Source organism: Rhea pennata, chromosome 3 (genome assembly GCF_028389875.1).
Source record: "Rhea pennata isolate bPtePen1 chromosome 3, bPtePen1.pri, whole genome shotgun sequence".
NCBI classification, from domain to species: domain Eukaryota; kingdom Metazoa; phylum Chordata; class Aves; order Rheiformes; family Rheidae; genus Rhea; species Rhea pennata.
This window is the reverse complement of record NC_084665.1, coordinates 129,886,332-129,911,285: the sequence shown is the minus strand read 5'-3', so window position 1 is coordinate 129,911,285 and position 24,954 is coordinate 129,886,332. Positions and strand designations below refer to the sequence as shown.

Sequence of the window (24,954 nt, the reverse complement as noted above, 5' to 3'; positions counted from 1 at the left end):
CTGCTCCTGGTCCCGCTTCATCTGCTTGGAGATGGAGTCCACCGGGAGCTGCTCCGTCGCCTTTCCCGGGTGCCGGGGAGGCGGACTGGCCGGTAGTCCCCTGGGTCCTCCTTCCCGTCGTCCCTTGTGAAGACAGGAGGGACATCTGCTGCCTTCTCCCGACGGCCATCGGCCCTCGGAGACGCTCGAGCGCGGCCTGGCAGTGGCGTCGGCCAGCTCCCTCCGCCCGCGCGGGGCGAGCGTAGCCCGTCCGGGCCCGGGGCCGCGCTCGTGGCTCTCCGGCGTGCCTCAACGATGCCTGCGCCCGTCCTCCTCCACCGAGGCAGAGCCTTGCCTTCTCCGGGCTTTCTCCCGGGTCTCCGGGGCCCGGGATTCCTGCGGGCCGGTCTGACCGCAGCGGACTGAGGCAAAGGTGGCGTGCAGGGTCTCGGCCTTTTCTGTGTCCTTTGTCCCCGGGATCCCGTTTCCCCCGCGCTTCCTTTCGTTACGGGTGGATTGACCGAAGCCCTTCTGCCTGTCCTGGGCATCCCTGGCCACCTTCGACTGCGCGGGGCCGTGGCCTTCTCAGCCCCACCCCTGCACGCCCGGACCAGCTCCCTGTATTCCTCCCTGCTCGCCTCCCCCGCTGCCTCCTGCTGCAGCCCTCCTGCCTCTGGTCGCCTTTGGCCTGGAGCTCCTTGTTCACCTGGCCGGCTCCGCCGCCCCCTCGGCTCGAGGGGCTGCTCACGGGCGCGGGGCATCCCGCAGCGCAGAGGAGCTGAGCCGGGACTGGCAGCCCGCTCCCCTGCAGCCCCCTTCCCTCCGAGCCCCTTTCCCGGGGTCTTCCTCCCAGCAGGTTCCCCCAGCGGCCCAAGGGAGCGGCGCAGGCAGCCCAGCTTGAGCTCTCCTCACGACGGTGCCTGCGCTGCGTTCCCAGAGCAGCTTTGGCAGCTGCCCGCCGTCGCCCGCCAGCTGCAGCAGAGCCGTAGGTCAGGAGGCAGAAAGAGGGGAGCCCGCCGGCCCTCGGAGGGCCGGCGTCCGGGAGAGCCGGGCTGCGGCAGCCGGCGGCGGCGACGCCGTGCCGGGACGGGGTCGGCGCGCTCCGTCCCGGCGCCGGGGGAGCGGGCGGGAGCGAGCGGAGCGGGGGTCCCCGGCCGGGCCGCGGTGGGGGCCGGCAGTGCTCCGCGCTGCGTCCCAGGGGCCGCCTGCCGCCAGGCGCCCTGCAGCGGGGCACGGGGCCGGCCCGTGGCCCAGGGCGCCGGCACGGAGGGCACGCGGCGCCGTGGGGCTTAGGGGCCGGGGGCTTGGGCTCTGCCTGGCCGCTCCCTCGGCAAGCCCCGCGCTGCCGAGTCGAGGTGGGAGCCGGGCTGCGGCCGGGCTGGAGCAGGCACCTGCAGGCGTGCTTCGTCGGGCTTGCGGGTGCCCCTGGAGCCCGCGGATGGGGAGGCGGGAGCTGGAGCGGCCCCGCAGAGCCCCGAAGGTGCCGGAGGCGTTTTGCGGAGGGCCGGAGGGTCCCAGTGCAGCTCGGGGGGGACCGCGGGGCTGGCGGAGGGCTCAGGGCTGGGGCAGCTGCTGCGGAGAAGGGCGGGCGCCTGTGCACACAGGTGTGTGTGCGTGCGTGTGTGCACACGTGTGCGTGCGCATGTGCGTGCAGATGCGTGTGTGTGCCGAGGCAAGTGCACGTGTGCATGCACGTGCATGCGTGTGTATTCTTGCAGAGGCACCTGCATATGTGTGTGTGTACGTGCACGTGTGCGTGGCCGTGGGCGCGCACACGCGTGTGCGTGGCCGTGGGCGCGTGCGAGGCCCCGGGGCAGAAGCGGGCGCTGCCGGGGGCGGGGGGGGGGGGCGGCGGGAGGGTGGGGTCGGCGGCGGCGCCGCCGGGCCGGCTGCGGCGCGGCGGGGGCGTGTCGGCGGCGCGGTGGGCGTGCCCATGCAGATCAGGGCGCGCGCGGGGGCCGCCGGGAGAGCGCGGCGGCGGCGTGTCGGCGGGCGCGGCGGAGCGCCGCGCGTGTCGGCGGCGGCGGGGCGCGCGCGGGGCGTCGGGGCGCGCGTGGCGGCGTGGGTGCGTCGGGGGTGGGTGCGCTTGCGTGCGTGTGCGTGAGGTGTGTGTGCGTGCGGCGGCGTGTGTGCGCGCGGGGCGGGTGACGGGGGCATACTTACCTGGCAGGGGAGACACCATGATCAGGCAGGTGGTTTTCCCAGGGCGAGGCTCATCCCTTGCACTCCGGGTGTGCTGACCCCTGCGATTTCCCCAAATGCGGGAAACTCGACTGCATAATTTGTGGTAGTGGGGGACTGCGTTCGCGCTCTCCCCTGGCAGCTCCGGTGCAAAGGCAGACGCAGCGCTGCGGCTTTTTGGCGGCAGCGCGCCGCGGCTCGGCGCTGGCCGCGCTCGGCGCGCCGGGTGCTGCGGCGCGCGGCGCGGGGCGGCGCCGCTCGCCCCTGCCCGCGCCGCCGCGCCCGGCCCCCTTCGCTTACTCCCGCCGCAACCGCCCTGCCCGACGCCCCGCGACGCCGCCGCCAGCGCAGCGCAGCGCAGCGCAGCGCAGCGGCCTCCCGCCCGCAGCAGCCCCCAGCCCTCCGCAGCCACTTCCCTCCTCTCCGCTGCCGCCCGACGACATCCTTCCGCGCGGTGCCCCGCGGCGCCTCAGCGAGCGCCCGCCGCGCCTGCCGCTGCCACCCGGGCGTGGGGCGGGAGCCCGGGGAAGGCCCGCGCCGGGAGGGCGCCCCTAATCCTCCGCAGCTCCCCGCCGTCGTTGCCCCGAGAAGCAGCGCTCACAACCCCTCCCCAGCCCAGCGCTCCCGTCGTCCCGCCGTGCTCCGCTGCTGCCTGCTGGGTTTGGCTCCTGCCTCTGCGCCCCTCGTTCCCGCATCGCTCTGCCGCGCGCTGCCACGGCCTCGAAGGCGCTGAGCTCGGTAGCCTTCCGCTGCGCTTCCTGCAGCAGCTCGGCATCCCGCGTACCGGGCAGCCCAGCGCTGCGCCCCGCGCTCCAGCCGTGGCCTCCTCGGGGCGCAGCGGAGGGGCAGGATCACCTCCCTCGCCCTGCCGGCAACGCTCTGCCCCGCGCGCCCCGTGCGACAGTCAGCTTCTCGGCCGCGAGGGCGCCGTGCCGGCTCACGCCCAACGCGGAGCCCGCCGGCGCGCCCGGGCCGCGCTCCGCAGAGCTGCTTGCCGGCAGCTCAGCCCCCCAGCCCGTCCCGCTGCGCGGCGTTATTCCTGCCCGCGGCGGGACCCCGCGCGTGCCCTTGCTGGGCTCCGTGAGGCTCCTGCCTACCCGCCTCCAGCCTGCCCGGCTCCCTCTGGCCGCCAGCGCGGCCCTCCGGGCCGGCAGCCGCCGCTGCCGGCCGAGCGTCGGCGGCAAACCCGCCGAGGAGGCTCTCTGTGCCGGCGGCCGCGGCGCTGGGGAAGCAGTCGAGCGGACGGGGACCCACTACTGACCCCGCGGGACGCTGCTAGTTGCAGGCCCCCGGCCGGGCTTTGAGCCGCCGAGCGCAGCCCTCGGGGCTCTGCCTTTCCGCCGGCCCTCGAGCCGCCTCGCTGCCCGCTCGCCCAGGCCGCGCTTCCGCAGCTCGCCTGCGAGGACGTCGCGGGAGACGGTGTCAAAAGCCTTTGCCGAAGCCGAGGGCGGCGACATCCACTGCTCTGCCCCTCGTCTGCCCAGACGCTCATCGCGTCGCAGAAGGCTACCGGCATGATTTCCCCCGCGGGAATCCACGCGGGCTGCTCCTGGTCCCGCTTCATCTGCTTGGAGATGGAGTCCACCGGGAGCTGCTCCGTCGCCTTTCCCGGGTGCCGGGGAGGCGGACTGGCCGGTAGTCCCCTGGGTCCTCCTTCCCGTCGTCCCTTGTGAAGACAGGAGGGACATCTGCTGCCTTCTCCCGACGGCCATCGGCCCTCGGAGACGCTCGAGCGCGGCCTGGCAGTGGCGTCGGCCAGCTCCCTCCGCCCGCGCGGGGCGAGCGTAGCCCGTCCGGGCCCGGGGCCGCGCTCGTGGCTCTCCGGCGTGCCTCAACGATGCCTGCGCCCGTCCTCCTCCACCGAGGCAGAGCCTTGCCTTCTCCGGGCTTTCTCCCGGGTCTCCGGGGCCCGGGATTCCTGCGGGCCGGTCTGACCGCAGCGGACTGAGGCAAAGGTGGCGTGCAGGGTCTCGGCCTTTTCTGTGTCCTTTGTCCCCGGGATCCCGTTTCCCCCGCGCTTCCTTTCGTTACGGGTGGATTGACCGAAGCCCTTCTGCCTGTCCTGGGCATCCCTGGCCACCTTCGACTGCGCGGGGCCGTGGCCTTCTCAGCCCCACCCCTGCACGCCCGGACCAGCTCCCTGTATTCCTCCCTGCTCGCCTCCCCCGCTGCCTCCTGCTGCAGCCCTCCTGCCTCTGGTCGCCTTTGGCCTGGAGCTCCTTGTTCACCTGGCCGGCTCCGCCGCCCCCTCGGCTCGAGGGGCTGCTCACGGGCGCGGGGCATCCCGCAGCGCAGAGGAGCTGAGCCGGGACTGGCAGCCCGCTCCCCTGCAGCCCCCTTCCCTCCGAGCCCCTTTCCCGGGGTCTTCCTCCCAGCAGGTTCCCCCAGCGGCCCAAGGGAGCGGCGCAGGCAGCCCAGCTTGAGCTCTCCTCACGACGGTGCCTGCGCTGCGTTCCCAGAGCAGCTTTGGCAGCTGCCCGCCGTCGCCCGCCAGCTGCAGCAGAGCCGTAGGTCAGGAGGCAGAAAGAGGAGAGCCCGCCGGCCCTCCGAGGGCCGGCGTCCGGGAGAGCCGGGCTGCGGCAGCCGGCGGCGGCGACGCCGTGCCGGGACGGGGTCGGCGCGCTCCGTCCCGGCGCCGGGGGAGCGGGCGGGAGCGAGCGGAGCGGGGGTCCCCGGCCGGGCCGCGGTGGGGGCCGGCAGTGCTCCGCGCTGCGTCCCAGGGGCCGCCTGCCGCCAGGCGCCCTGCAGCGGGGCACGGGGCCGGCCCGTGGCCCAGGGCGCCGGCACGGAGGGCACGCGGCGCCGTGGGGCTTAGGGGCCGGGGGCTTGGGCTCTGCCTGGCCGCTCCCTCGGCAAGCCCCGCGCTGCCGAGTCGAGGTGGGAGCCGGGCTGCGGCCGGGCTGGAGCAGGCACCTGCAGGCGTGCTTCGTCGGGCTTGCGGGTGCCCCTGGAGCCCGCGGATGGGGAGGCGGGAGCTGGAGCGGCCCCGCAGAGCCCCGAAGGTGCCGGAGGCGTTTTGCGGAGGGCCGGAGGGTCCCAGTGCAGCTCGGGGGGGACCGCGGGGCTGGCGGAGGGCTCAGGGCTGGGGCAGCTGCTGCGGAGAAGGGCGGGCGCCTGTGCACACAGGTGTGTGTGCGTGCGTGTGTGCACACGTGTGCGTGCGCATGTGCGTGCAGATGCGTGTGTGTGCCGAGGCAAGTGCACGTGTGCATGCACGTGCATGCGCGTGTATTCTTGCAGAGGCACCTGCATATGTGTGTGTGTACGTGCACGTGTGCGTGGCCGTGGGCGCGCACACGCGTGTGCGTGGCCGTGGGTGCGTGCGAGGCCCCGGGGCAGAAGCGGGCGCTGCCGGGGGCGGGGGGGGGGCGGCGGGAGGGTGGGGTCGGCGGCGGCGCCGCCGGGCCGGCTGCGGCGCGGCGGGGGCGTGTCGGCGGCGCGGTGGGCGTGCCCATGCAGATCAGGGCGCGCGCGGGGGCCGCCGGGAGAGCGCGGCGGCGGCGTGTCGGCGGGCGCGGCGGAGCGCCGCGCGTGTCGGCGGCGGCGGGGCGCGCGCGGGGCGTCGGGGCGCGCGTGGCGGCGTGGGTGCGTCGGGGGTGGGTGCGCTTGCGTGCGTGTGCGTGAGGTGTGTGTGCGTGCGGCGGCGTGTGTGCGCGCGGGGCGGGTGGCGGGGGCATACTTACCTGGCAGGGGAGACACCATGATCAGGCAGGTGGTTTTCCCAGGGCGAGGCTCATCCCTTGCACTCCGGGTGTGCTGACCCCTGCGATTTCCCCAAATGCGGGAAACTCGACTGCATAATTTGTGGTAGTGGGGGACTGCGTTCGCGCTCTCCCCTGGCAGCTCCGGTGCAAAGGCAGACGCAGCGCTGCGGCTTTTTGGCGGCAGCGCGCCGCGGCTCGGCGCTGGCCGCGCTCGGCGCGCCGGGTGCTGCGGCGCGCGGCGCGGGGCGGCGCCGCTCGCCCCTGCCCGCGCCGCCGCGCCCGGCCCCCTTCGCTTACTCCCGCCGCAACCGCCCTGCCCGACGCCCCGCGACGCCGCCGCCAGCGCAGCGCAGCGCAGCGCAGAGCAGCGGCCTCCCGCCCGCAGCAGCCCCCAGCCCTCCGCAGCCACTTCCCTCCTCTCCGCTGCCGCCCGACGACATCCTTCCGCGCGGTGCCCCGCGGCGCCTCAGCGAGCGCCCGCCGCGCCTGCCGCTGCCACCCGGGCGTGGGGCGGGAGCCCGGGGAAGGCCCGCGCCGGGAGGGCGCCCCTAATCCTCCGCAGCTCCCCGCCGTCGTTGCCCCGAGAAGCAGCGCTCACAACCCCTCCCCAGCCCAGCGCTCCCGTCGTCCCGCCGTGCTCCGCTGCTGCCTGCTGGGTTTGGCTCCTGCCTCTGCGCCCCTCGTTCCCGCATCGCTCTGCCGCGCGCTGCCACGGCCTCGAAGGCGCTGAGCTCGGTAGCCTTCCGCTGCGCTTCCTGCAGCAGCTCGGCGTCCCGCGTACCGGGCAGCCCAGCGCTGCGCCCCGCGCTCCAGCCGTGGCCTCCTCGGGGCGCAGCGGAGGGGCAGGATCACCTCCCTCGCCCTGCCGGCAACGCTCTGCCCCGCGCGCCCCGTGCGACAGTCAGCTAGCTTCTCGGCCGCGAGGGCGCCGTGCCGGCTCACGCCCAAAGCGGGGCCCGCCGGCGCGCCCGGGCCGCGCTCCGCAGAGCTGCTTGCCGGCAGCTCAGCCCCCCAGCCCGTCCCGCTGCGCGGCGTTATTCCTGCCCGCGGCGGGACCCCGCGCGTGCCCTTGCTGGGCTCCGTGAGGCTCCTGCCTACCCGCCTCCAGCCTGCCCGGCTCCCTCTGGCCGCCAGCGCGGCCCTCCGGGCCGGCAGCCGCAGCTGCCGGCCGAGCGTCAGCGGCAAACCCGCCGAGGAGGCTCTCTGTGCCGGCGGCCGCGGCGCTGGGGAAGCAGTCGAGCGGACGGGGACCCACTACTGACCCCGCGGGACGCTGCTAGTTGCAGGCCCCCGGCCGGGCTTTGAGCCGCCGAGCGCAGCCCTCGGGGCTCTGCCTTTCCGCCGGCCCTCGAGCCGCCTCGCTGCCCGCTCGCCCAGGCCGCGCTTCCGCAGCTCGCCTGCGAGGACGTCGCGGGAGACGGTGTCAAAAGCCTTTGCCGAAGCCGAGGGCGGCGACATCCACTGCTCTGCCCCTCGTCTGCCCAGACGCTCATCGCGTCGCAGAAGGCTACCGGCATGATTTCCCCCGCGGGAATCCACGCGGGCTGCTCCTGGTCCCGCTTCATCTGCTTGGAGATGGAGTCCACCGGGAGCTGCTCCGTCGCCTTTCCCGGGTGCCGGGGAGGCGGACTGGCCGGTAGTCCCCTGGGTCCTCCTTCCCGTCGTCCCTTGTGAAGACAGGAGGGACATCTGCTGCCTTCTCCCGACGGCCATCGGCCCTCGGAGACGCTCGAGCGCGGCCTGGCAGTGGCGTCGGCCAGCTCCCTCCGCCCGCGCGGGGCGAGCGTAGCCCGTCCGGGCCCGGGGCCGCGCTCGTGGCTCTCCGGCGTGCCTCAACGATGCCTGCGCCCGTCCTCCTCCACCGAGGCAGAGCCTTGCCTTCTCCGGGCTTTCTCCCGGGTCTCCGGGGCCCGGGATTCCTGCGGGCCGGTCTGACCGCAGCGGACTGAGGCAAAGGTGGCGTGCAGGGTCTCGGCCTTTTCTGTGTCCTTTGTCCCCGGGATCCCGTTTCCCCCGCGCTTCCTTTCGTTACGGGTGGATTGACCGAAGCCCTTCTGCCTGTCCTGGGCATCCCTGGCCACCTTCGACTGCGCGGGGCCGTGGCCTTCTCAGCCCCACCCCTGCACGCCCGGACCAGCTCCCTGTATTCCTCCCTGCTCGCCTCCCCCGCTGCCTCCTGCTGCAGCCCTCCTGCCTCTGGTCGCCTTTGGCCTGGAGCTCCTTGTTCACCTGGCCGGCTCCGCCGCCCCCTCGGCTCGAGGGGCTGCTCACGGGCGCGGGGCATCCCGCAGCGCAGAGGAGCTGAGCCGGGACTGGCAGCCCGCTCCCCTGCAGCCCCCTTCCCTCCGAGCCCCTTTCCCGGGGTCTTCCTCCCAGCAGGTTCCCCCAGCGGCCCAAGGGAGCGGCGCAGGCAGCCCAGCTTGAGCTCTCCTCACGACGGCGCCTGCGCTGCGTTCCCAGAGCAGCTTTGGCAGCTGCCCGCCGTCGCCCGCCAGCTGCAGCAGAGCCGTAGGTCAGGAGGCAGAAAGAGGAGAGCCCGCCGGCCCTCCGAGGGCCGGCGTCCGGGAGAGCCGGGCTGCGGCAGCCGGCGGCGGCGACGCCGTGCCGGGACGGGGTCGGCGCGCTCCGTCCCGGCGCCGGGGGAGCGGGCGGGAGCGAGCGGAGCGGGGGTCCCCGGCCGGGCCGCGGTGGGGGCCGGCAGTGCTCCGCGCTGCGTCCCAGGGGCCGCCTGCCGCCAGGCGCCCTGCAGCGGGGCACGGGGCCGGCCCGTGGCCCAGGGCGCCGGCACGGAGGGCACGCGGCGCCGTGGGGCTTAGGGGCCGGGGGCTTGGGCTCTGCCTGGCCGCTCCCTCGGCAAGCCCCGCGCTGCCGAGTCGAGGTGGGAGCCGGGCTGCGGCCGGGCTGGAGCAGGCACCTGCAGGCGTGCTTCGTCGGGCTTGCGGGTGCCCCTGGAGCCCGCGGATGGGGAGGCGGGAGCTGGAGCGGCCCCGCAGAGCCCCGAAGGTGCCGGAGGCGTTTTGCGGAGGGCCGGAGGGTCCCAGTGCAGCTCGGGGGGGACCGCGGGGCTGGCGGAGGGCTCAGGGCTGGGGCAGCTGCTGCGGAGAAGGGCGGGCGCCTGTGCACACAGGTGTGTGTGCGTGCGTGTGTGCACACGTGTGCGTGCGCATGTGCGTGCAGATGCGTGTGTGTGCCGAGGCAAGTGCACGTGTGCATGCACGTGCATGCGCGTGTATTCTTGCAGAGGCACCTGCATATGTGTGTGTGTACGTGCACGTGTGCGTGGCCGTGGGCGCGCACACGCGTGTGCGTGGCCGTGGGCGCGTGCGAGGCCCCGGGGCAGAAGCGGGCGCTGCCGGGGGCGGGGGGGGGGCGGCGGGAGGGTGGGGTCGGCGGCGGCGCCGCCGGGCCGGCTGCGGCGCGGCGGGGGCGTGTCGGCGGCGCGGTGGGCGTGCCCATGCAGATCAGGGCGCGCGCGGGGGCCGCCGGGAGAGCGCGGCGGCGGCGTGTCGGCGGGCGCGGCGGAGCGCCGCGCGTGTCGGCGGCGGCGGGGCGCGCGCGGGGCGTCGGGGCGCGCGTGGCGGCGTGGGTGCGTCGGGGGTGGGTGCGCTTGCGTGCGTGTGCGTGAGGTGTGTGTGCGTGCGGCGGCGTGTGTGCGCGCGGGGCGGGTGGCGGGGGCATACTTACCTGGCAGGGGAGACACCATGATCAGGCAGGTGGTTTTCCCAGGGCGAGGCTCATCCCTTGCACTCCGGGTGTGCTGACCCCTGCGATTTCCCCAAATGCGGGAAACTCGACTGCATAATTTGTGGTAGTGGGGGACTGCGTTCGCGCTCTCCCCTGGCAGCTCCGGTGCAAAGGCAGACGCAGCGCTGCGGCTTTTTGGCGGCAGCGCGCCGCGGCTCGGCGCTGGCCGCGCTCGGCGCGCCGGGTGCTGCGGCGCGCGGCGCGGGGCGGCGCCGCTCGCCCCTGCCCGCGCCGCCGCGCCCGGCCCCCTTCGCTTACTCCCGCCGCAACCGCCCTGCCCGACGCCCCGCGACGCCGCCGCCAGCGCAGCGCAGCGCAGCGCAGCGCAGCGGCCTCCCGCCCGCAGCAGCCCCCAGCCCTCCGCAGCCACTTCCCTCCTCTCCGCTGCCGCCCGACGACATCCTTCCGCGCGGTGCCCCGCGGCGCCTCAGCGAGCGCCCGCCGCGCCTGCCGCTGCCACCCGGGCGTGGGGCGGGAGCCCGGGGAAGGCCCGCGCCGGGAGGGCGCCCCTAATCCTCCGCAGCTCCCCGCCGTCGTTGCCCCGAGAAGCAGCGCTCACAACCCCTCCCCAGCCCAGCGCTCCCGTCGTCCCGCCGTGCTCCGCTGCTGCCTGCTGGGTTTGGCTCCTGCCTCTGCGCCCCTCGTTCCCGCATCGCTCTGCCGCGCGCTGCCACGGCCTCGAAGGCGCTGAGCTCGGTAGCCTTCCGCTGCGCTTCCTGCAGCAGCTCGGCGTCCCGCGTACCAGGCAGCCCAGCGCTGCGCCCCGCGCTCCAGCCGTGGCCTCCTCGGGGCGCAGCGGAGGGGCAGGATCACCTCCCTCGCCCTGCCGGCAACGCTCTGCCCCGCGCGCCCCGTGCGACAGTCAGCTAGCTTCTCGGCCGCGAGGGCGCCGTGCCGGCTCACGCCCAACGCGGGGCCCGCCGGCGCGCCCGGGCCGCGCTCCGCAGAGCTGCTTGCCGGCAGCTCAGCCCCCCAGCCCGTCCCGCTGCGCGGCGTTATTCCTGCCCGCGGCGGGACCCCGCGCGTGCCCTTGCTGGGCTCCGTGAGGCTCCTGCCTACCCGCCTCCAGCCTGCCCGGCTCCCTCTGGCCGCCAGCGCGGCCCTCCGGGCCGGCAGCCGCCGCTGCCGGCCGAGCGTCGGCGGCAAACCCGCCGAGGAGGCTCTCTGTGCCGGCGGCCGCGGCGCTGGGGAAGCAGTCGAGCGGACGGGGACCCACTACTGACCCCGCGGGACGCTGCTAGTTGCAGGCCCCCGGCCGGGCTTTGAGCCGCCGAGCGCAGCCCTCGGGGCTCTGCCTTTCCGCCGGCCCTCGAGCCGCCTCGCTGCCCGCTCGCCCAGGCCGCGCTTCCGCAGCTCGCCTGCGAGGACGTCGCGGGAGACGGTGTCAAAAGCCTTTGCCGAAGCCGAGGGCGGCGACATCCACTGCTCTGCCCCTCGTCTGCCCAGACGCTCATCGCGTCGCAGAAGGCTACCGGCATGATTTCCCCCGCGGGAATCCACGCGGGCTGCTCCTGGTCCCGCTTCATCTGCTTGGAGATGGAGTCCACCGGGAGCTGCTCCGTCGCCTTTCCCGGGTGCCGGGGAGGCGGACTGGCCGGTAGTCCCCTGGGTCCTCCTTCCCGTCGTCCCTTGTGAAGACAGGAGGGACATCTGCTGCCTTCTCCCGACGGCCATCGGCCCTCGGAGACGCTCGAGCGCGGCCTGGCAGTGGCGTCGGCCAGCTCCCTCCGCCCGCGCGGGGCGAGCGTAGCCCGTCCGGGCCCGGGGCCGCGCTCGTGGCTCTCCGGCGTGCCTCAACGATGCCTGCGCCCGTCCTCCTCCACCGAGGCAGAGCCTTGCCTTCTCCGGGCTTTCTCCCGGGTCTCCGGGGCCCGGGATTCCTGCGGGCCGGTCTGACCGCAGCGGACTGAGGCAAAGGTGGCGTGCAGGGTCTCGGCCTTTTCTGTGTCCTTTGTCCCCGGGATCCCGTTTCCCCCGCGCTTCCTTTCGTTACGGGTGGATTGACCGAAGCCCTTCTGCCTGTCCTGGGCATCCCTGGCCACCTTCGACTGCGCGGGGCCGTGGCCTTCTCAGCCCCACCCCTGCACGCCCGGACCAGCTCCCTGTATTCCTCCCTGCTCGCCTCCCCCGCTGCCTCCTGCTGCAGCCCTCCTGCCTCTGGTCGCCTTTGGCCTGGAGCTCCTTGTTCACCTGGCCGGCTCCGCCGCCCCCTCGGCTCGAGGGGCTGCTCACGGGCGCGGGGCATCCCGCAGCGCAGAGGAGCTGAGCCGGGACTGGCAGCCCGCTCCCCTGCAGCCCCCTTCCCTCCGAGCCCCTTTCCCGGGGTCTTCCTCCCAGCAGGTTCCCCCAGCGGCCCAAGGGAGCGGCGCAGGCAGCCCAGCTTGAGCTCTCCTCACGACGGTGCCTGCGCTGCGTTCCCAGAGCAGCTTTGGCAGCTGCCCGCCGTCGCCCGCCAGCTGCAGCAGAGCTGTAGGTCAGGAGGCAGAAAGAGGGGAGCCCGCCAGCCCTCGGAGGGCCGGTGTCCGGGAGAGCCGGGCTGCGGCAGCCAGCGGCGGCGACGCCGTGCCGGGACGGGGTCGGCGCGCTCCGTCCCGGCGCCGGGGGAGCGGGCGGGAGCGAGCGGAGCGGGGGTCCCCGGCCGGGCCGCGGTGGGGGCCGGCAGTGCTCCGCGCTGCGTCCCAGGGGCCGCCTGCCGCCAGGCGCCCTGCAGCGGGGCACGGGGCCGGCCCGTGGCCCAGGGCGCCGGCACGGAGGGCACGCGGCGCCGTGGGGCTTAGGGGCCGGGGGCTTGGGCTCTGCCTGGCCGCTCCCTCGGCAAGCCCCGCGCTGCCGAGTCGAGGTGGGAGCCGGGCTGCGGCCGGGCTGGAGCAGGCACCTGCAGGCGTGCTTCGTCGGGCTTGCGGGTGCCCCTGGAGCCCGCGGATGGGGAGGCGGGAGCTGGAGCGGCCCCGCAGAGCCCCGAAGGTGCCGGAGGCGTTTTGCGGAGGGCCGGAGGGTCCCAGTGCAGCTCGGGGGGGACCGCGGGGCTGGCGGAGGGCTCAGGGCTGGGGCAGCTGCTGCGGAGAAGGGCGGGCGCCTGTGCACACAGGTGTGTGTGCGTGCGTGTGTGCACACGTGTGCGTGCGCATGTGCGTGCAGATGCGTGTGTGTGCCGAGGCAAGTGCACGTGTGCATGCACGTGCATGCGCGTGTATTCTTGCAGAGGCACCTGCATATGTGTGTGTGTACGTGCACGTGTGCGTGGCCGTGGGCGCGCACACGCGTGTGCGTGGCCGTGGGTGCGTGCGAGGCCCCGGGGCAGAAGCGGGCGCTGCCGGGGGCGGGGGGGGGGCGGCGGGAGGGTGGGGTCGGCGGCGGCGCCGCCGGGCCGGCTGCGGCGCGGCGGGGGCGTGTCGGCGGCGCGGTGGGCGTGCCCATGCAGATCAGGGCGCGCGCGGGGGCCGCCGGGAGAGCGCGGCGGCGGCGTGTCGGCGGGCGCGGCGGAGCGCCGCGCGTGTCGGCGGCGGCGGGGCGCGCGCGGGGCGTCGGGGCGCGCGTGGCGGCGTGGGTGCGTCGGGGGTGGGTGCGCTTGCGTGCGTGTGCGTGAGGTGTGTGTGCGTGCGGCGGCGTGTGTGCGCGCGGGGCGGGTGGCGGGGGCATACTTACCTGGCAGGGGAGACACCATGATCAGGCAGGTGGTTTTCCCAGGGCGAGGCTCATCCCTTGCACTCCGGGTGTGCTGACCCCTGCGATTTCCCCAAATGCGGGAAACTCGACTGCATAATTTGTGGTAGTGGGGGACTGCGTTCGCGCTCTCCCCTGGCAGCTCCGGTGCAAAGGCAGACGCAGCGCTGCGGCTTTTTGGCGGCAGCGCGCCGCGGCTCGGCGCTGGCCGCGCTCGGCGCGCCGGGTGCTGCGGCGCGCGGCGCGGGGCGGCGCCGCTCGCCCCTGCCCGCGCCGCCGCGCCCGGCCCCCTTCGCTTACTCCCGCCGCAACCGCCCTGCCCGACGCCCCGCGACGCCGCCGCCAGCGCAGCGCAGCGCAGCGCAGAGCAGCGGCCTCCCGCCCGCAGCAGCCCCCAGCCCTCCGCAGCCACTTCCCTCCTCTCCGCTGCCGCCCGACGACATCCTTCCGCGCGGTGCCCCGCGGCGCCTCAGCGAGCGCCCGCCGCGCCTGCCGCTGCCACCCGGGCGTGGGGCGGGAGCCCGGGGAAGGCCCGCGCCGGGAGGGCGCCCCTAATCCTCCGCAGCTCCCCGCCGTCGTTGCCCCGAGAAGCAGCGCTCACAACCCCTCCCCAGCCCAGCGCTCCCGTCGTCCCGCCGTGCTCCGCTGCTGCCTGCTGGGTTTGGCTCCTGCCTCTGCGCCCCTCGTTCCCGCATCGCTCTGCCGCGCGCTGCCACGGCCTCGAAGGCGCTGAGCTCGGTAGCCTTCCGCTGCGCTTCCTGCAGCAGCTCGGCGTCCCGCGTACCGGGCAGCCCAGCGCTGCGCCCCGCGCTCCAGCCGTGGCCTCCTCGGGGCGCAGCGGAGGGGCAGGATCACCTCCCTCGCCCTGCCGGCAACGCTCTGCCCCGCGCGCCCCGTGCGACAGTCAGCTAGCTTCTCGGCCGCGAGGGCGCCGTGCCGGCTCACGCCCAAAGCGGGGCCCGCCGGCGCGCCCGGGCCGCGCTCCGCAGAGCTGCTTGCCGGCAGCTCAGCCCCCCAGCCCGTCCCGCTGCGCGGCGTTATTCCTGCCCGCGGCGGGACCCCGCGCGTGCCCTTGCTGGGCTCCGTGAGGCTCCTGCCTACCCGCCTCCAGCCTGCCCGGCTCCCTCTGGCCGCCAGCGCGGCCCTCCGGGCCGGCAGCCGCAGCTGCCGGCCGAGCGTCAGCGGCAAACCCGCCGAGGAGGCTCTCTGTGCCGGCGGCCGCGGCGCTGGGGAAGCAGTCGAGCGGACGGGGACCCACTACTGACCCCGCGGGACGCTGCTAGTTGCAGGCCCCCGGCCGGGCTTTGAGCCGCCGAGCGCAGCCCTCGGGGCTCTGCCTTTCCGCCGGCCCTCGAGCCGCCTCGCTGCCCGCTCGCCCAGGCCGCGCTTCCGCAGCTCGCCTGCGAGGACGTCGCGGGAGACGGTGTCAAAAGCCTTTGCCGAAGCCGAGGGCGGCGACATCCACTGCTCTGCCCCTCGTCTGCCCAGACGCTCATCGCGTCGCAGAAGGCTACCGGCATGATTTCCCCCGCGGGAATCCACGCGGGCTGCTCCTGGTCCCGCTTCATCTGCTTGGAGATGGAGTCCACCGGGAGCTGCTCCGTCGCCTTTCCCGGGTGCCGGGGAGGCGGACTGGCCGGTAGTCCCCTGGGTCCTCCTTCCCGTCGTCCCTTGTGAAGACAGGAGGGACATCTGCTGCCTTCTCCCGACGGCCATCGGCCCTCGGAGACGCTCGAGCGCGGCCTGGCAGTGGCGTCGGCCAGCTCCCTCCGCCCGCGCGGGGCGAGCGTAGCCCGTCCGGGCCCGGGGCCGCGCTCGTGGCTCTCCGGCGTGCCTCAACGATGCCTGCGCCCGTCCTCCTCCACCGAGGCAGAGCCTTGCCTTCTCCGGGCTTTCTCCCGGGTCTCCGGGGCCCGGGATTCCTGCGGGCCGGTCTGACCGCAGCGGACTGAGGCAAAGGTGGCGTGCAGGGTCTCGGCCTTTTCTGTGTCCTTTGTCCCCGGGATCCCGTTTCCCCCGCGCTTCCTTTCGTTACGGGTGGATTGACCGAAGCCCTTCTGCCTGTCCTGGGCATCCCTGGCCACCTTCGACTGCGCGGGGCCGTGGCCTTCTCAGCCCCACCCCTGCACGCCCGGACCAGCTCCCTGTATTCCTCCCTGCTCGCCTCCCCCGCTGCCTCCTGCTGCAGCCCTCCTGCCTCTGGTCGCCTTTGGCCTGGAGCTCCTTGTTCACCTGGCCGGCTCCGCCGCCCCCTCGGCTCGAGGGGCTGCTCACGGGCGCGGGGCATCCCGCAGCGCAGAGGAGCTGAGCCGGGACTGGCAGCCCGCTCCCCTGCAGCCCCCTTCCCTCCGAGCCCCTTTCCCGGGGTCTTCCTCCCAGCAGGTTCCCCCAGCGGCCCAAGGGAGCGGCGCAGGCAGCCCAGCTTGAGCTCTCCTCACGACGGCGCCTGCGCTGCGTTCCCAGAGCAGCTTTGGCAGCTGCCCGCCGTCGCCCGCCAGCTGCAGCAGAGCCGTAGGTCAGGAGGCAGAAAGAGGAGAGCCCGCCGGCCCTCCGAGGGCCGGCGTCCGGGAGAGCCGGGCTGCGGCAGCCGGCGGCGGCGACGCCGTGCCGGGACGGGGTCGGCGCGCTCCGTCCCGGCGCCGGGGGAGCGGGCGGGAGCGAGCGGAGCGGGGGTCCCCGGCCGGGCCGCGGTGGGGGCCGGCAGTGCTCCGCGCTGCGTCCCAGGGGCCGCCTGCCGCCAGGCGCCCTGCAGCGGGGCACGGGGCCGGCCCGTGGCCCAGGGCGCCGGCACGGAGGGCACGCGGCGCCGTGGGGCTTAGGGGCCGGGGGCTTGGGCTCTGCCTGGCCGCTCCCTCGGCAAGCCCCGCGCTGCCGAGTCGAGGTGGGAGCCGGGCTGCGGCCGGGCTGGAGCAGGCACCTGCAGGCGTGCTTCGTCGGGCTTGCGGGTGCCCCTGGAGCCCGCGGATGGGGAGGCGGGAGCTGGAGCGGCCCCGCAGAGCCCCGAAGGTGCCGGAGGCGTTTTGCGGAGGGCCGGAGGGTCCCAGTGCAGCTCGGGGGGGACCGCGGGGCTGGCGGAGGGCTCAGGGCTGGGGCAGCTGCTGCGGAGAAGGGCGGGCGCCTGTGCACACAGGTGTGTGTGCGTGCGTGTGTGCACACGTGTGCGTGCGCATGTGCGTGCAGATGCGTGTGTGTGCCGAGGCAAGTGCACGTGTGCATGCACGTGCATGCGCGTGTATTCTTGCAGAGGCACCTGCATATGTGTGTGTGTACGTGCACGTGTGCGTGGCCGTGGGCGCGCACACGCGTGTGCGTGGCCGTGGGCGCGTGCGAGGCCCCGGGGCAGAAGCGGGCGCTGCCGGGGGCGGGGGGGGGGCGGCGGGAGGGTGGGGTCGGCGGCGGCGCCGCCGGGCCGGCTGCGGCGCGGCGGGGGCGTGTCGGCGGCGCGGTGGGCGTGCCCATGCAGATCAGGGCGCGCGCGGGGGCCGCCGGGAGAGCGCGGCGGCGGCGTGTCGGCGGGCGCGGCGGAGCGCCGCGCGTGTCGGCGGCGGCGGGGCGCGCGCGGGGCGTCGGGGCGCGCGTGGCGGCGTGGGTGCGTCGGGGGTGGGTGCGCTTGCGTGCGTGTGCGTGAGGTGTGTGTGCGTGCGGCGGCGTGTGTGCGCGCGGGGCGGGTGGCGGGGGCATACTTACCTGGCAGGGGAGACACCATGATCAGGCAGGTGGTTTTCCCAGGGCGAGGCTCATCCCTTGCACTCCGGGTGTGCTGACCCCTGCGATTTCCCCAAATGCGGGAAACTCGACTGCATAATTTGTGGTAGTGGGGGACTGCGTTCGCGCTCTCCCCTGGCAGCTCCGGTGCAAAGGCAGACGCAGCGCTGCGGCTTTTTGGCGGCAGCGCGCCGCGGCTCGGCGCTGGCCGCGCTCGGCGCGCCGGGTGCTGCGGCGCGCGGCGCGGGGCGGCGCCGCTCGCCCCTGCCCGCGCCGCCGCGCCCGGCCCCCTTCGCTTACTCCCGCCGCAACCGCCCTGCCCGACGCCCCGCGACGCCGCCGCCAGCGCAGCGCAGCGCAGCGCAGCGCAGCGGCCTCCCGCCCGCAGCAGCCCCCAGCCCTCCGCAGCCACTTCCCTCCTCTCCGCTGCCGCCCGACGACATCCTTCCGCGCGGTGCCCCGCGGCGCCTCAGCGAGCGCCCGCCGCGCCTGCCGCTGCCACCCGGGCGTGGGGCGGGAGCCCGGGGAAGGCCCGCGCCGGGAGGGCGCCCCTAATCCTCCGCAGCTCCCCGCCGTCGTTGCCCCGAGAAGCAGCGCTCACAACCCCTCCCCAGCCCAGCGCTCCCGTCGTCCCGCCGTGCTCCGCTGCTGCCTGCTGGGTTTGGCTCCTGCCTCTGCGCCCCTCGTTCCCGCATCGCTCTGCCGCGCGCTGCCACGGCCTCGAAGGCGCTGAGCTCGGTAGCCTTCCGCTGCGCTTCCTGCAGCAGCTCGGCGTCCCGCGTACCGGGCAGCCCAGCGCTGCGCCCCGCGCTCCAGCCGTGGCCTCCTCGGGGCGCAGCGGAGGGGCAGGATCACCTCCCTCGCCTTGCCGGCAACGCTCTGCCCCGCGCGCCCCGTGCGACAGTCAGCTAGCTTCTCGGCCGCGAGGGCGCCGTGCCGGCTCACGCCCAACGCGGGGCCCGCCGGCGCGCCCGGGCCGCGCTCCGCAGAGCTGCTTGCCGGCAGCTCAGCCCCCCAGCCCGTCCCGCTGCGCGGCGTTATTCCTGCCCGCGGCGGGACCCCGCGCGTGCCCTTGCTGGGCTCCGTGAGGCTCCTGCCTACCCGCCTCCAGCCTGCCCGGCTCCCTCTGGCCGCCAGCGCGGCCCTCCGGGCCGGCAGCCGCCGCTGCCGGCCGAGCGTCGGCGGCAAACCCGCCGAGGAGGCTCTCTGTGCCGGCGGCCGCGGCGCTGGGGAAGCAGTCGAGCGGACGGGGACCCACTACTGACCCCGCGGGACGCTGCTAGTTGCAGGCCCCCGGCCGGGCTTTGAGCCGCCGAGCGCAGCCCTCGGGGCTCTGCCTTTCCGCCGGCCCTCGAGCCGCCTCGCTGCCCGCTCGCCCAGGCCGCGCTTCCGCAGCTCGCCTGCGAGGACGTCGCGGGAGACGGTGTCAAAAGCCTTTGCCGAAGCCGAGGGCGGCGACATCCACTGCTCTGCCCCTCGTCTGCCCAGACGCTCATCGCGTCGCAGAAGGCTACCGGCATGATTTCCCCCGCGGGAATCCACGCGGGCTGCTCCTGGTCCCGCTTCATCTGCTTGGAGATGGAGTCCACCGGGAGCTGCTCCGTCGCCTTTCCCGGGTGCCGGGGAGGCGGACTGGCCGGTAGTCCCCTGGGTCCTCCTTCCCGTCGTCCCTTGTGAAGACAGGAGGGACATCTGCTGCCTTCTCCCGACGGCCATCGGCCCTCGGAGACGCTCGAGCGCGGCCTGGCAGTGGCGTCGGCCAGCTCCCTCCGCCCGCGCGGGGCGAGCGTAGCCCGTCCGGGCCCGGGGCCGCGCTCGTGGCTCTCCGGCGTGCCTCAACGATGCCTGCGCCCGTCCTCCTCCACCGAGGCAGAGCCTTGCCTTCTCCGGGCTTTCTCCCGGGTCTCCGGGGCCCGGGATTCCTGCGGGCCGGTCTGACCGCAGCGGACTGAGGCAAAGGTGGCGTGCAGGGTCTCGGCCTTTTCTGTGTCCTTTGTCCCCGGGATCCCGTTTCCCCCGCGCTTCCTTTCGTTACGGGTGGATTGACCGAAGCCCTTCTGCCTGTCCTGGGCATCCCTGGCCACCTTCGACTGCGCGGGGCCGTGGCCTTCTCAGCCCCACCCCTGCACGCCCGGACCAGCTCCCTGTATTCCTCCCTGCTCGCCTCCCCCGCTGCCTCCTGCTGCAGCCCTCCTGCCTCTGGTCGCCTTTGGCCTGGAGCTCCTTGTTCACCTGGCCGGCTCCGCCGCCCCCTCGGCTCGAGGGGCTGCTCACGGGCGCGGGGCATCCCGCAGCGCAGAGGAGCTGAGCCGGGACTGGCAGCCCGCTCCCCTGCAGCCCCCTTCCCTCCGAGCCCCTTTCCCGGGGTCTTCCTCCCAGCAGGTTCCCCCAGCGGCCCAAGGGAGCGGCGCAGGCAGCCCAGCTTGAGCTCTCCTCACGACGGCGCCTGCGCTGCGTTCCCAGAGCAGCTTTGGCAGCTGCCCGCCGTCGCCCGCCAGCTGCAGCAGAGCCGTAGGTCAGGAGGCAGAAAGAGGAGAGCCCGCCGGCCCTCCGAGGGCCGGCGTCCGGGAGAGCCGGGCTGCGGCAGCCGGCGGCGGCGACGCCGTGCCGGGACGGGGTCGGCGCGCTCCGTCCCGGCGCCGGGGGAGCGGGCGGGAGCGAGCGGAGCGGGGGTCCCCGGCCGGGCCGCGGTGGGGGCCGGCAGTGCTCCGCGCTGCGTCCCAGGGGCCGCCTGCCGCCAGGCGCCCTGCAGCGGGGCACGGGGCCGGCCCGTGGCCCAGGGCGCCGGCACGGAGGGCACGCGGCGCCGTGGGGCTTAGGGGCCGGGGGCTTGGGCTCTGCCTGGCCGCTCCCTCGGCAAGCCCCGCGCTGCCGAGTCGAGGTGGGAGCCGGGCTGCGGCCGGGCTGGAGCAGGCACCTGCAGGCGTGCTTCGTCGGGCTTGCGGGTGCCCCTGGAGCCCGCGGATGGGGAGGCGGGAGCTGGAGCGGCCCCGCAGAGCCCCGAAGGTGCCGGAGGCGTTTTGCGGAGGGCCGGAGGGTCCCAGTGCAGCTCGGGGGGGACCGCGGGGCTGGCGGAGGGCTCAGGGCTGGGGCAGCTGCTGCGGAGAAGGGCGGGCGCCTGTGCACACAGGTGTGTGTGCGTGCGTGTGTGCACACGTGTGCGTGCGCATGTGCGTGCAGATGCGTGTGTGTGCCGAGGCAAGTGCACGTGTGCATGCACGTGCATGCGCGTGTATTCTTGCAGAGGCACCTGCATATGTGTGTGTGTACGTGCACGTGTGCGTGGCCGTGGGCGCGCACACGCGTGTGCGTGGCCGTGGGCGCGTGCGAGGCCCCGGGGCAGAAGCGGGCGCTGCCGGGGGCGGGGGGGGGGCGGCGGGAGGGTGGGGTCGGCGGCGGCGCCGCCGGGCCGGCTGCGGCGCGGCGGGGGCGTGTCGGCGGCGCGGTGGGCGTGCCCATGCAGATCAGGGCGCGCGCGGGGGCCGCCGGGAGAGCGCGGCGGCGGCGTGTCGGCGGGCGCGGCGGAGCGCCGCGCGTGTCGGCGGCGGCGGGGCGCGCGCGGGGCGTCGGGGCGCGCGTGGCGGCGTGGGTGCGTCGGGGGTGGGTGCGCTTGCGTGCGTGTGCGTGAGGTGTGTGTGCGTGCGGCGGCGTGTGTGCGCGCGGGGCGGGTGGCGGGGGCATACTTACCTGGCAGGGGAGACACCATGATCAGGCAGGTGGTTTTCCCAGGGCGAGGCTCATCCCTTGCACTCCGGGTGTGCTGACCCCTGCGATTTCCCCAAATGCGGGAAACTCGACTGCATAATTTGTGGTAGTGGGGGACTGCGTTCGCGCTCTCCCCTGGCAGCTCCGGTGCAAAGGCAGACGCAGCGCTGCGGCTTTTTGGCGGCAGCGCGCCGCGGCTCGGCGCTGGCCGCGCTCGGCGCGCCGGGTGCTGCGGCGCGCGGCGCGGGGCGGCGCCGCTCGCCCCTGCCCGCGCCGCCGCGCCCGGCCCCCTTCGCTTACTCCCGCCGCAACCGCCCTGCCCGACGCCCCGCGACGCCGCCGCCAGCGCAGCGCAGCGCAGCGCAGCGCAGCGGCCTCCCGCCCGCAGCAGCCCCCAGCCCTCCGCAGCCACTTCCCTCCTCTCCGCTGCCGCCCGACGACATCCTTCCGCGCGGTGCCCCGCGGCGCCTCAGCGAGCGCCCGCCGCGCCTGCCGCTGCCACCCGGGCGTGGGGCGGGAGCCCGGGGAAGGCCCGCGCCGGGAGGGCGCCCCTAATCCTCCGCAGCTCCCCGCCGTCGTTGCCCCGAGAAGCAGCGCTCACAACCCCTCCCCAGCCCAGCGCTCCCGTCGTCCCGCCGTGCTCCGCTGCTGCCTGCTGGGTTTGGCTCCTGCCTCTGCGCCCCTCGTTCCCGCATCGCTCTGCCGCGCGCTGCCACGGCCTCGAAGGCGCTGAGCTCGGTAGCCTTCCGCTGCGCTTCCTGCAGCAGCTCGGCGTCCCGCGTACCGGGCAGCCCAGCGCTGCGCCCCGCGCTCCAGCCGTGGCCTCCTCGGGGCGCAGCGGAGGGGCAGGATCACCTCCCTCGCCTTGCCGGCAACGCTCTGCCCCGCGCGCCCCGTGCGACAGTCAGCTAGCTTCTCGGCCGCGAGGGCGCCGTGCCGGCTCACGCCCAACGCGGGGCCCGCCGGCGCGCCCGGGCCGCGCTCCGCAGAGCTGCTTGCCGGCAGCTCAGCCCCCCAGCCCGTCCCGCTGCGCGGCGTTATTCCTGCCCGCGGCGGGACCCCGCGCGTGCCCTTGCTGGGCTCCGTGAGGCTCCTGCCTACCCGCCTCCAGCCTGCCCGGCTCCCTCTGGCCGCCAGCGCGGCCCTCCGGGCCGGCAGCCGCCGCTGCCGGCCGAGCGTCGGCGGCAAACCCGCCGAGGAGGCTCTCTGTGCCGGCGGCCGCGGCGCTGGGGAAGCAGTCGAGCGGACGGGGACCCACTACTGACCCCGCGGGACGCTGCTAGTTGCAGGCCCCCGGCCGGGCTTTGAGCCGCCGAGCGCAGCCCTCGGGGCTCTGCCTTTCCGCCGGCCCTCGAGCCGCCTCGCTGCCCGCTCGCCCAGGCCGCGCTTCCGCAGCTCGCCTGCGAGGACGTCGCGGGAGACGGTGTCAAAAGCCTTTGCCGAAGCCGAGGGCGGCGACATCCACTGCTCTGCCCCTCGTCTGCCCAGACGCTCATCGCGTCGCAGAAGGCTACCGGCATGATTTCCCCCGCGGGAATCCACGCGGGCTGCTCCTGGTCCCGCTTCATCTGCTTGGAGATGGAGTCCACCGGGAGCTGCTCCGTCGCCTTTCCCGGGTGCCGGGGAGGCGGACTGGCCGGTAGTCCCCTGGGTCCTCCTTCCCGTCGTCCCTTGTGAAGACAGGAGGGACATCTGCTGCCTTCTCCCGACGGCCATCGGCCCTCGGAGACGCTCGAGCGCGGCCTGGCAGTGGCGTCGGCCAGCTCCCTCCGCCCGCGCGGGGCGAGCGTAGCCCGTCCGGGCCCGGGGCCGCGCTCGTGGCTCTCCGGCGTGCCTCAACGATGCCTGCGCCCGTCCTCCTCCACCGAGGCAGAGCCTTGCCTTCTCCGGGCTTTCTCCCGGGTCTCCGGGGCCCGGGATTCCTGCGGGCCGGTCTGACCGCAGCGGACTGAGGCAAAGGTGGCGTGCAGGGTCTCGGCCTTTTCTGTGTCCTTTGTCCCCGGGATCCCGTTTCCCCCGCGCTTCCTTTCGTTACGGGTGGATTGACCGAAGCCCTTCTGCCTGTCCTGGGCATCCCTGGCCACCTTCGACTGCGCGGGGCCGTGGCCTTCTCAGCCCCACCCCTGCACGCCCGGACCAGCTCCCTGTATTCCTCCCTGCTCGCCTCCCCCGCTGCCTCCTGCTGCAGCCCTCCTGCCTCTGGTCGCCTTTGGCCTGGAGCTCCTTGTTCACCTGGCCGGCTCCGCCGCCCCCTCGGCTCGAGGGGCTGCTCACGGGCGCGGGGCATCCCGCAGCGCAGAGGAGCTGAGCCGGGACTGGCAGCCCGCTCCCCTGCAGCCCCCTTCCCTCCGAGCCCCTTTCCCGGGGTCTTCCTCCCAGCAGGTTCCCCCAGCGGCCCAAGGGAGCGGCGCAGGCAGCCCAGCTTGAGCTCTCCTCACGACGGCACCTGCGCTGCGTTCCCAGAGTAGCTTTGGCAGCTGCCCGCCGTCGCCCGCCAGCTGCAGCAGAGCCGTAGGTCAGGAGGCAGAAAGAGGAGAGCCCGCCGGCCCTCCGAGGGCCGGCGTCCGGGAGAGCCGGGCTGCGGCAGCCGGCGGCGGCGACGCCGTGCCGGGACGGGGTCGGCGCGCTCCGTCCCGGCGCCGGGGGAGCGGGCGGGAGCGAGCGGAGCGGGGGTCCCCGGCCGGGCCGCGGTGGGGGCCGGCAGTGCTCCGCGCTGCGTCCCAGGGGCCGCCTGCCGCCAGGCGCCCTGCAGCGGGGCACGGGGCCGGCCCGTGGCCCAGGGCGCCGGCACGGAGGGCACGCGGCGCCGTGGGGCTTAGGGGCCGGGGGCTTGGGCTCTGCCTGGCCGCTCCCTCGGCAAGCCCCGCGCTGCCGAGTCGAGGTGGGAGCCGGGCTGCGGCCGGGCTGGAGCAGGCACCTGCAGGCGTGCTTCGTCGGGCTTGCGGGTGCCCCTGGAGCCCGCGGATGGGGAGGCGGGAGCTGGAGCGGCCCCGCAGAGCCCCGAAGGTGCCGGAGGCGTTTTGCGGAGGGCCGGAGGGTCCCAGTGCAGCTCGGGGGGGGACCGCGGGGCTGGCGGAGGGCTCAGGGCTGGGGCAGCTGCTGCGGAGAAGGGCGGGCGCCTGTGCACACAGGTGTGTGTGCGTGCGTGTGTGCACACGTGTGCGTGCGCATGTGCGTGCAGATGCGTGTGTGTGCCGAGGCAAGTGCACGTGTGCATGCACGTGCATGCGCGTGTATTCTTGCAGAGGCACCTGCATATGTGTGTGTGTACGTGCACGTGTGCGTGGCCGTGGGCGCGCACACGCGTGTGCGTGGCCGTGGGCGCGTGCGAGGCCCCGGGGCAGAAGCGGGCGCTGCCGGGGGCGGGGGGGGGGGCGGCGGGAGGGTGGGGTCGGCGGCGGCGCCGCCGGGCCGGCTGCGGCGCGGCGGGGGCGTGTCGGCGGCGCGGTGGGCGTGCCCATGCAGATCAGGGCGCGCGCGGGGGCCGCCGGGAGAGCGCGGCGGCGGCGTGTCGGCGGGCGCGGCGGAGCGCCGCGCGTGTCGGCGGCGGCGGGGCGCGCGCGGGGCGTCGGGGCGCGCGTGGCGGCGTGGGTGCGTCGGGGGTGGGTGCGCTTGCGTGCGTGTGCGTGAGGTGTGTGTGCGTGCGGCGGCGTGTGTGCGCGCGGGGCGGGTGGCGGGGGCATACTTACCTGGCAGGGGAGACACCATGATCAGGCAGGTGGTTTTCCCAGGGCGAGGCTCATCCCTTGCACTCCGGGTGTGCTGACCCCTGCGATTTCCCCAAATGCGGGAAACTCGACTGCATAATTTGTGGTAGTGGGGGACTGCGTTCGCGCTCTCCCCTGGCAGCTCCGGTGCAAAGGCAGACGCAGCGCTGCGGCTTTTTGGCGGCAGCGCGCCGCGGCTCGGCGCTGGCCGCGCTCGGCGCGCCGGGTGCTGCGGCGCGCGGCGCGGGGCGGCGCCGCTCGCCCCTGCCCGCGCCGCCGCGCCCGGCCCCCTTCGCTTACTCCCGCCGCAACCGCCCTGCCCGACGCCCCGCGACGCCGCCGCCAGCGCAGCGCAGCGCAGCGCAGCGCAGCGGCCTCCCGCCCGCAGCAGCCCCCAGCCCTCCGCAGCCACTTCCCTCCTCTCCGCTGCCGCCCGACGACATCCTTCCGCGCGGTGCCCCGCGGCGCCTCAGCGAGCGCCCGCCGCGCCTGCCGCTGCCACCCGGGCGTGGGGCGGGAGCCCGGGGAAGGCCCGCGCCGGGAGGGCGCCCCTAATCCTCCGCAGC

The 24,954-nt window shown here is 75.5% G+C and overlaps 7 non-coding genes across 7 annotated transcripts; all 7 read left to right on the top strand.

Moving 5' to 3' along the window:
* Positions 1–2,134: 2,134 nt before the first annotated feature.
* Positions 2,135–2,298, top strand: LOC134139329 (U1 spliceosomal RNA). Its single transcript, XR_009958109.1, has one exon. It is a non-coding gene; the product is annotated as a U1 spliceosomal RNA (small nuclear RNA).
* Positions 2,299–5,835: 3,537 nt separating this feature from the next.
* Positions 5,836–5,999, top strand: LOC134139328 (U1 spliceosomal RNA). The gene has a single exon (XR_009958108.1). It is a non-coding gene; the product is annotated as a U1 spliceosomal RNA (small nuclear RNA).
* Positions 6,000–9,540: 3,541 nt separating this feature from the next.
* LOC134139326 (U1 spliceosomal RNA) lies at positions 9,541–9,704 on the top strand. The gene has a single exon (XR_009958107.1). It is a non-coding gene; the product is annotated as a U1 spliceosomal RNA (small nuclear RNA).
* Positions 9,705–13,245: 3,541 nt separating this feature from the next.
* LOC134139325 (U1 spliceosomal RNA) lies at positions 13,246–13,409 on the top strand. Its single transcript, XR_009958106.1, has one exon. It is a non-coding gene; the product is annotated as a U1 spliceosomal RNA (small nuclear RNA).
* A 3,541-nt stretch (positions 13,410–16,950) lies between these two features.
* Positions 16,951–17,114, top strand: LOC134139324 (U1 spliceosomal RNA). Its single transcript, XR_009958105.1, has one exon. It is a non-coding gene; the product is annotated as a U1 spliceosomal RNA (small nuclear RNA).
* A 3,541-nt stretch (positions 17,115–20,655) lies between these two features.
* On the top strand, positions 20,656–20,819 carry LOC134139323 (U1 spliceosomal RNA). The gene has a single exon (XR_009958104.1). It is a non-coding gene; the product is annotated as a U1 spliceosomal RNA (small nuclear RNA).
* A 3,543-nt stretch (positions 20,820–24,362) lies between these two features.
* Positions 24,363–24,526, top strand: LOC134139364 (U1 spliceosomal RNA). Its single transcript, XR_009958142.1, has one exon. It is a non-coding gene; the product is annotated as a U1 spliceosomal RNA (small nuclear RNA).
* The last annotated feature ends 428 nt before the right edge of the window (positions 24,527–24,954 follow it).